The following is an 8,273-nucleotide window of genomic DNA, read 5'->3' as shown; positions in this document are numbered from 1 at the left end:
CTTCTTCTTCTTCTTCTTCTTCTTCTTCTGCGATCACTCATAGCTGAGTAAGATTGTCTTCCATGAACACGGTCGTAACAGTGAGTCTGGAAGTGACTGTGAAGGCCAATTCTGGATCCACACGTCCTTCCACAGTGGGATACAGGTTTCTGGGTGGGAGCTGATCACGGTGAGGGTTTGCCAAGCATGACTTTCTCTTAGCACGTTTCTCCCTTTGTCCTGAGTTCGAGCGTCTTCAAAGCCCATGACACCTTTGGTAAAGGCTGTTCTCCAATTGGAACGCTCACAGGCCAGTGTTTCCCAGTTGTCTGTATTTATACTACATTTTTAAAAAATTGCCTAGCCCTAGAGAGAGTGACACTGGCATCACTCCACCAGATCAGATCTCCTCATTCTGTGAGCAGAAACATCACTGGTGGTAACACATGGAAAACCCTAACATGGGGAGAGTCAGAGCCAGCTCAGGATCCAGTGGATCCCAAGCTCTCCCCACTGCCATCACTGGACAGCATCGATGATGCAGTGCCAGCTCACATCAGTTTGCCTGGCACTCAGGCCAATGTTAGTAGTAGTGCCTGGCTTGGATTTGGATTATCCTGTTATCAATGGGGAGGAAATTAGGAAGAGAGGACAATGTTCACTATGAGATGAAGATGGATTGAGGTAATTTGTTGTAAGTCGTGGCTAACAGATGCCCTGTCTGTCCCATCTCAAGAGGGGTTGTTGTTGCCAACAACATATATTTCCAGTTATAGATGTTTTTTACTGTAATTTGGAATTTGTTTTTGTATTTCTGTTGTTTGGCTTTACTATGATTGTTTCATCCTAGTGTAAAAAAAGTTAAAACTTATTAAATGTTTGATTTTTACAGATAATTGTAACTGTTAATGAATTACAATCCCACCAAATGTCCCTGTTTTCCAGGGACAGTCCCAGATTTACAGAAGATGTCCCAATTTCTGATTTGTTCCCAGAATGTCCTGCTTTTCCTTAGGACTTCCCTATTTTTGTTGGAGAAATCTTGGAAGGTATGGTAGGATGTCCCTATTTTCATCAGAGAAATGTTGGAGAGCATGGAATTATTCAACCCTCCGAGACATCTGAAGGCAGCCCTGTATAGGGAAGTTTTTAATTGTTCGATGTTTTATTATGTTTCTATATATGTTGGAAGCCACCCAGAGTGGCTGGGGCAACCCAGTAAGATAGGCACGGTATAAATAGTAAAATTATTATTATGGAATAGGATGTCCCTATTTTCATCAGAGAAATGTTGGAGGGTATGGAATTATCTTCAAATGTTGCAATAATATGTATTCTGTTCTGACTTTGTGAGATGCTTGGAAAGTGGTTTACCGTAAAAAAGCAGCATACAAATTAACTGATGATGACTAAACCAGAAAAGAAGCAGTGCACAATATTATGAATATAGGGTTTAGATACCTCATAAGGACTACCTGGGGGAAAGATTCATATTATAATTGTACAGTTTTCACTAAGTAAAGATGTAATTTGACCTTCCAGTGGTATATGATGTATAGATTAAAAAGGTCCTTGAAAATCAAATACAATTAACTGTTGAAAATGCCATGATGATTATGCAGACTTCCCACACATATACAGCAAATCTTTTCGTGCTCGGATATATTGGAATCAATTCACTGAGGTTTCCCTCCACCCACCCATATAATAGTTAAAAGTATAAAGCGCGAGCATTTAACAGTGTTACCGAACATCTTTGAACAAGGACAGGTAACTATGGGATTATTACTTCAGAAAAAGCTAATTGCTGCTAAAATCACCTGAGCCAGGCATTAGAAAACAATGACTGTTCCAACAAGTTTGAAGTGGCTAATTATGGCACTGGAGATTGAGGAAACTGATATACTTATAGGGTAAGTGGTTCAATGGAATGGGCTACCTTTTTTTAATAACTTCATGTGTTCAAGGCTGTGTACACACCGTACAATAAAAGCAACCTCAGCCCCCAAACCTTGGGAAGTGTAATTTGTTAAAGGTGATGGGAATTGTAGCTCTGTGTGGGGTAAACTACAGTTCACAAGATTCTTGAGGGAGGGTGATTTTAAAGTCCTTTGGACTATGTTGGAGACATAGGCTGGATGCTAAGCCCTTTCATCTCAGCCACATGACCTGGAAACCTGACATGAAACATTGGACTTGTAAAAGGGTAAAAGAGTATTGGGAAATGGTTCACAATGAATTTTTAAAAAGTGTTTAAAAGTATTTCCCCCAAAAAGCCCAGAGTCCTTTCTGTTGGGGATAATTCAGATGGAAATTCCCAGGTGTCAAAAAAGGTTATTTATGTATGCCACTACTGCAGCCCATGTATTGTTAAGCCCCAAAATGGAAAACGAATGAGGTCCCAAACAAAGAAGAATGCCAACTTAAGTTGACAGAATATGCACAACTCACAGGCTTAACATATAGAACAAGAGAACAAGAAGAACATACGTTCAGAGAAGATTTGAAAAGGTTAATTGAATATATGTGTAATAATTGTTTACAGCTGAAAACACTGGCAGATTTAAGATAAATTCAACAGCAATAATGGAATACCGAATGGTATAGTTTTTGTAAAATATGCAGGGATTTACGATATGCAAAATGAACCATGGAAAGAGAAGAAGGGAAGTCATAGATATCTAAAGGATGTAAAAATGAATACTTTAAATTGTAAAACAGAAAATTCAATAAAAAATATATGCAAAAAAAGAGAAAAGAAACCTGACACAAAACATTATTTTGAAGGAATATTTTTCCTCAAACCAGGCTTAGTCGTGGGAGCAGCAACCCCACTGCTGAATAGGATTTAGATCTGGTGTAAGTTTAGGCTGGCTGTAGTGGCGTAGCATGGTGATGTGGTACCCGGTGTGGAAAATTTCTTGTCACCCACCCCATTGAAATTATTATTATTATTAAAAGAATAAAAATTCTTTTAATAGATGTTCAATATCCTCCAAGGAAGGAGAGTCTATCACCGTCCCAGTGAGTCTTACCATCAGAAAGTTCTTGCTAATGTTTAGTCCGTATCTCCTCTCCTGCCCTCCCCTCTGGAGCAGCAGAAAACAAGCTTGCTCCCTCTTGCAGCCCTCGATATTGAAAGATGGCTCTCCTCTCTCCTCTTCTCCAGGCTAAACATATCCAGCTGCCTCAACCATTCCTCATCAGGCTTGGTTTCCAGACCCTTCATCATCCTGGTCGCCCTCCTTTGTTCACCTTCCAGCTGCTCAATATCCTTCCACTAGCCTGCACTGACTGGTAGCAGCTATCCAGAGTTTCAAATGGGGGGAGCATTCCCAGCCCCACCCCCCGGAGATTCCGCCCAGGACAGAAGACCTGCATGCAAAGCAGATAGTCCAATCCTGTGCTATGGAGACCCCTAGCATGCCTTGAAGGATGTGGGGATGGTCTCCTTTTTGAAAAGGGGCTGCAGGAAGAAGGATGTGAAATGCTGATATGAATCTGATATGAAGATGAAGTCCAGCTGCAGGCGGAACAGAAGGTGCCTCCAAGTGCTGACAGAGAAACATCACCTCTCAGGAGGGGCCTGGTCCAGGTGGGAGGGTTGCCATGGTGACAAGAACCTGCCCTCCTTTGTGACATCTCTTGCTTCTACCTTAAAACCCACTGACTTGCAGGTGGTCATTGTGGGTTAGTAGTGAGGTGAGTTGAGTAGGTGGTGCTGGTGGCTGGAGACGATTAGGAGAGGTGTTCATTTGATTGTTCATTTGATTTATTACTTTTATTTGATTCATTTGATTTGATTTATTTTCATTTTATTTGTTATTTTACTTTTCATTTTAACACTTTCATTTTACTTTTTAATATTATTTTAGTTCTTTGTTTTCATATTTTTAATTTTACATTTTTATTTTGTAATATATTTTGTATATTTTTATTTTCGTTTTGTAATATATTTTGTATATATTTATTTTGTGCATAGAGGAGTAGTTGGGGGTAAATGTAGGGTTAGGGCGGGAGTTAGGATTAGGATCACTCTCAGGTTGATTTATGTTAAGCTTGTGGTCCTGTAAGACCCCTAGATCCTTTTCCCATATACTACTAGCAAACCAGGTATCTCTCATCTTATATTGGTGCAGCTGGTTTTTCCTGCTGAAGTGCAGAACCTTAGATTAGTCCCTATTAAATTTCTTTTTGTTTTTGGTCATTTGTGATTAAGTTATTAGGAAAAAAAATGGAATTAGGAGTCATATTTGTAAAAGGAATAAAGGCAATTTATACAGATCAAACTGCAAACCTGATTGTAAATAATGCCATTACAGGAAAAATGTAAGATATAGAAGGGGACAAGGCAAGGATGCTCCCTCTTACTGCTTTAATCTATATCAGCCCTAGAGGTGTTCATGCAGAGGATAAGAAATAATTCTGACATAAAGGGGATATGGGTGGGCCAATGGAATTATAAGATAAAAGCCTTTGCAGGTGATGTGGTGTTTTCTGTAAAAGAAGCATTGGCAAGTGTACCTAAGTTATTGGAGGAAATAAGGAAATATGGAGTAGCTGCAGGTCTTAAAACAACTAAAACTAAGGTTTTAGTGAAAAATATGGATGCACGGGCAAAAAAAGATTGGCAGATGGCCAGTGGGCTGACAACAGAGAAAATGGTGAAGTATCTGGAAATATGGTTAACAGTGAAAAACTCAAATATATTTCATGATAATTATGTTAAGACATGGAAAGATATAAGAAAAAATCTTAAGTTATGGGGAAGAATGAAACTCTCTCTAATGGGAAGAATTTTGGTTATAAAAATGAATATTTTGCCTAACCTGCTATTTTTATTTCAAACCCCTCCAACAACAGGCAGAACAAGATGCTTCAAAGAATGGCAAAAACATATTTCTAGGTTTGTCTGGCAAGGGAAGAAACCGAGAATTAAATATAAAATTTTAATAGATATAAAATAAAGAAGTGGATTTTCGTTGCCAGATGAATGGTTGTATGATGAGGCGGCTTGTCTCCCCTTCTCCCTCAACCTGCGCTGCAGTGACTCAGGCCAGAGTCCAGCTTGCCACCCAGTTTGCCAGGCGCTGCTGTCCGCCTTTTGCCAAGGCGAGGAGAGACTCCCCAGGGAAGGCATCTGGATTTGCCCTGGTTGGGGGGGAGGACGAACCAGAGACTGGAGGGAACCCAAGCCCCAAAGTCTCTTTTTTGGAGGCCTGAGGCAAGGGGGGTGGGGGTGCTGGGAGAGGGGCTGGCTTGGGTTCAGAGTCTGACTGATGAGATGGGGGCCTGGCTGAACTTATACTGCCTTACTTTATGCCAACTGTGTGTGTGCAGGATTGCTACCTAAGTGTGTGCATATTACTGTGTAGTCTTATGGAGAGAGTGTGTGTGTGTGTGTGTATACATGGACTTGGAAAGGCCACTGGGATTTCTTTTCCAATTGTTTGATGGATGGCTTGGCATATTTTCCACTGTGTTTCCTTATAGCAGGAATTATTATGAATAGGTGAGGTTATTTCATTGCCATCATCATTCTTTGTTAATACAATACAAGTTCTGTAGCTAATGGGTGTGTGCTAACCATTCACTTCGGCTGAAATACTTACAATGCTGTTTGAGGACCCGAAAATTGCATCCAGGTTAGCTCTAGGGAACGAGGGCTACACTCTGTATCACAGCCAATTCTTCTTGGCACTAACAACTACATTTCTGGCAGAGATGTCCTCCACTCCTCCTCAGAAAGACACGGACTTCAGAATGGCTTTCTCTGTGCAGAACGTTTATTTGGCATCCAAGAGATGCTGTTCTGTACAGATACTCTGGTAGATGTGCTTGTCACTTGAAACACAAAAAGCTTGAGGACTTCAGCTGAGCATTGGGATACAAATCCACTAAATAAACAAGCTCTCTCACATGAAATGAACTAATGAGAGGAAAGAACAGGGAGTCTGTGGTTTGAATATTGCCAGATATATATGTGTACGTGTATATGTATACATGCATATCACACACAAGTTCATATATACAGGGAAGGCCTGTGTGGTAAATGACTAAGGCATCATACATTTGAAGCACTCTGATGACACTTTCAACAGCCATGACTTCCCCTAAAGAATTTTGGGAACTATAATTTGTTAAGAGTGCTGCGAGTTGTTTAGTCGTCTTAGTCATGTTCGACTCTGCGTGACCCCATGAAGCAGAGGATGTCTTGCAAACTCTCACTTTCTTCTCAAAGCTTCTCTTTTTTTATGTCCATGAAGTTTTCTTGGCAAAATACTGGAGTGGTTTGCCAGTTCCTTCTCCTTAGTCTAAACTCGTCTATGACCTGTCCATCTTGGGTGGCCCTGCACGGCACAGCTCATAATTTCTTCGCCCCTTCGCCATGACAAGGCAGTGATCCATGAAGGGGAAGAGTTGTTAAAAGGTAAAGGTAAAGGACCCCTGATAGTTAAGTCCATTCACGAATGACTCTAGGGTTGCGGCACTCATCTTGCTTTACTGGCCGAGGGAGCTGACATTTGTCCGCAGACAATTTTTCCAGGTCATGTGGCCAGCATGACTAAGCCGCTTCTGGCGAAACCAGAGCAGCGCACGGAAACTCCGTTTACCTTCCCACCGGAGCGGTACCTATTTATCTACTCACACTTTGACATGCTTTCGAACTGCTAGGTTGGCAGGAGCTGGGACCGAGCAACAGGAGCTCACCCCATCACGGGGATTCGAACCGCCGACCTTCTGATCGGCAAGTCCTAGGCTCTGTGGTTTAACCCACAGCGCCACCTGCGTCCCTTGAAGAGTTGTTAGGAGGCCCTTATTCCCTCCTTAGAACTGCAGTTTCCAGGCACTTTAACAACCAATGCCTCTTCCCAGGGAACTCTGGGAATTGTAGCTTTGTGAGAGCAATAGGAGTCTGCAACAACTTTAAGCACCCTTCACAAACTGCAGCTCCCAACATTCTTCGGGAGAACCCATGGTATCATAGTGCTTTTAATGTATGGAGTGACTGTGGCCCAGGACTAAAGAGGTTCAAATCCTTACTCAGCTATGGCGTTTGCTAGTTAACCTTGGGCCACCATATTACTTTCTGCAGCTCAATCTACCGCACAGGGTTGTTGCAAGGATGAAATAAGCCGGGGAACCATGTGTTCTGGCCCCGATGTCCTACATAGGAAGGACATCATTGCCACACATAAATGAAGTAGATATTTGAAAGGCAATACAACTGGTACATTGACACAGGATGCAAGGCCCCCTTCACTGAACCCCCCAAGTGCCAATGGGTTCCTTCTTCCTTCAACTGTCTCCTTCAAAATAGCCACCCCATCAGTCTGCAGCAGCAGGACAGATGGAAAGCAGCGTCCACTCCATTGGCCAATGTGAATGACCAGCTGCCTTGGCTCTTCCATTCCCTGAGTTGCTTCCTTCAAACTAGGCATTGCAAGAACATTGTAACTTTCAGCACTGGTGCCTGAGTTTTCTGCTATTCCTCCCCCCTTCCACTTTTGTGCCTTTCAAGCTGTAAACCTGAGAGCAGAGTCCATATCGCTTGTGATTCATCTTATGTAAGCCTCTCTGGAAACCTTGTAGGCTAAAAAGTGGGGTAAAAATGCTTTTTTAAAAATAACGAATGCTCATATTCCAGACAGTTAGGAGACTAGAAGGATCACAGTTCCTTCAAAGAAAGGTAAGCACAACAAAAACCTTGCACCTCACCCATGAGAATTTTGCCAAAAAATCTTTTCCCATCCATCATTTTTTGAATGCAATCCTTAAAAAAAGAAGCTCTTAAATGGTTGGAGAATGATTTTTTTAAAAAATACAAGAGATTTTTTTTTTTTTGGTACAACACTAGTTCAAAACTTCCATTTATAAGACATAACTGAAGTATCTTCCAGTTTGGCTCCCATATATCTATGCTACCGTTAATTGTTTGCTTTCTGTAACCCACACTTCTATTTATAATTCTGTGTCATGTTGCTTATATAATAAGAAATCTTGAAAGGTTTCCAGATGAGATGACTAAGCTTCTCAATCATAGTCCAAAAATTGCAGGTTATTTGAATATGTTGCCCTAACATTGCTTTAAATCATCTAGGCTAGCCAACCTTTGGTGTAAATTGCAAACTTCCATCGGAGACAAGGGCAGCAGTGTTTGGCAGGCTTTTCCCATTAGTGATCAGGACCATAGTATCCAAAGGTCATGCTCCACACACCCCCAAAGTAGGAAGAATATTCCAGATAGGGATGTGGTGAGTATTAAATTAGGGCTGCCATACATCCGGGTTTTC

The sequence above is a fragment of the Podarcis filfolensis genome (assembly GCF_964270895.1).
Source record: "Podarcis filfolensis genome assembly, chromosome: 4".
NCBI classification, from domain to species: domain Eukaryota; kingdom Metazoa; phylum Chordata; class Lepidosauria; order Squamata; family Lacertidae; genus Podarcis; species Podarcis filfolensis.
Note: the sequence above shows the minus strand (reverse complement) of the source record.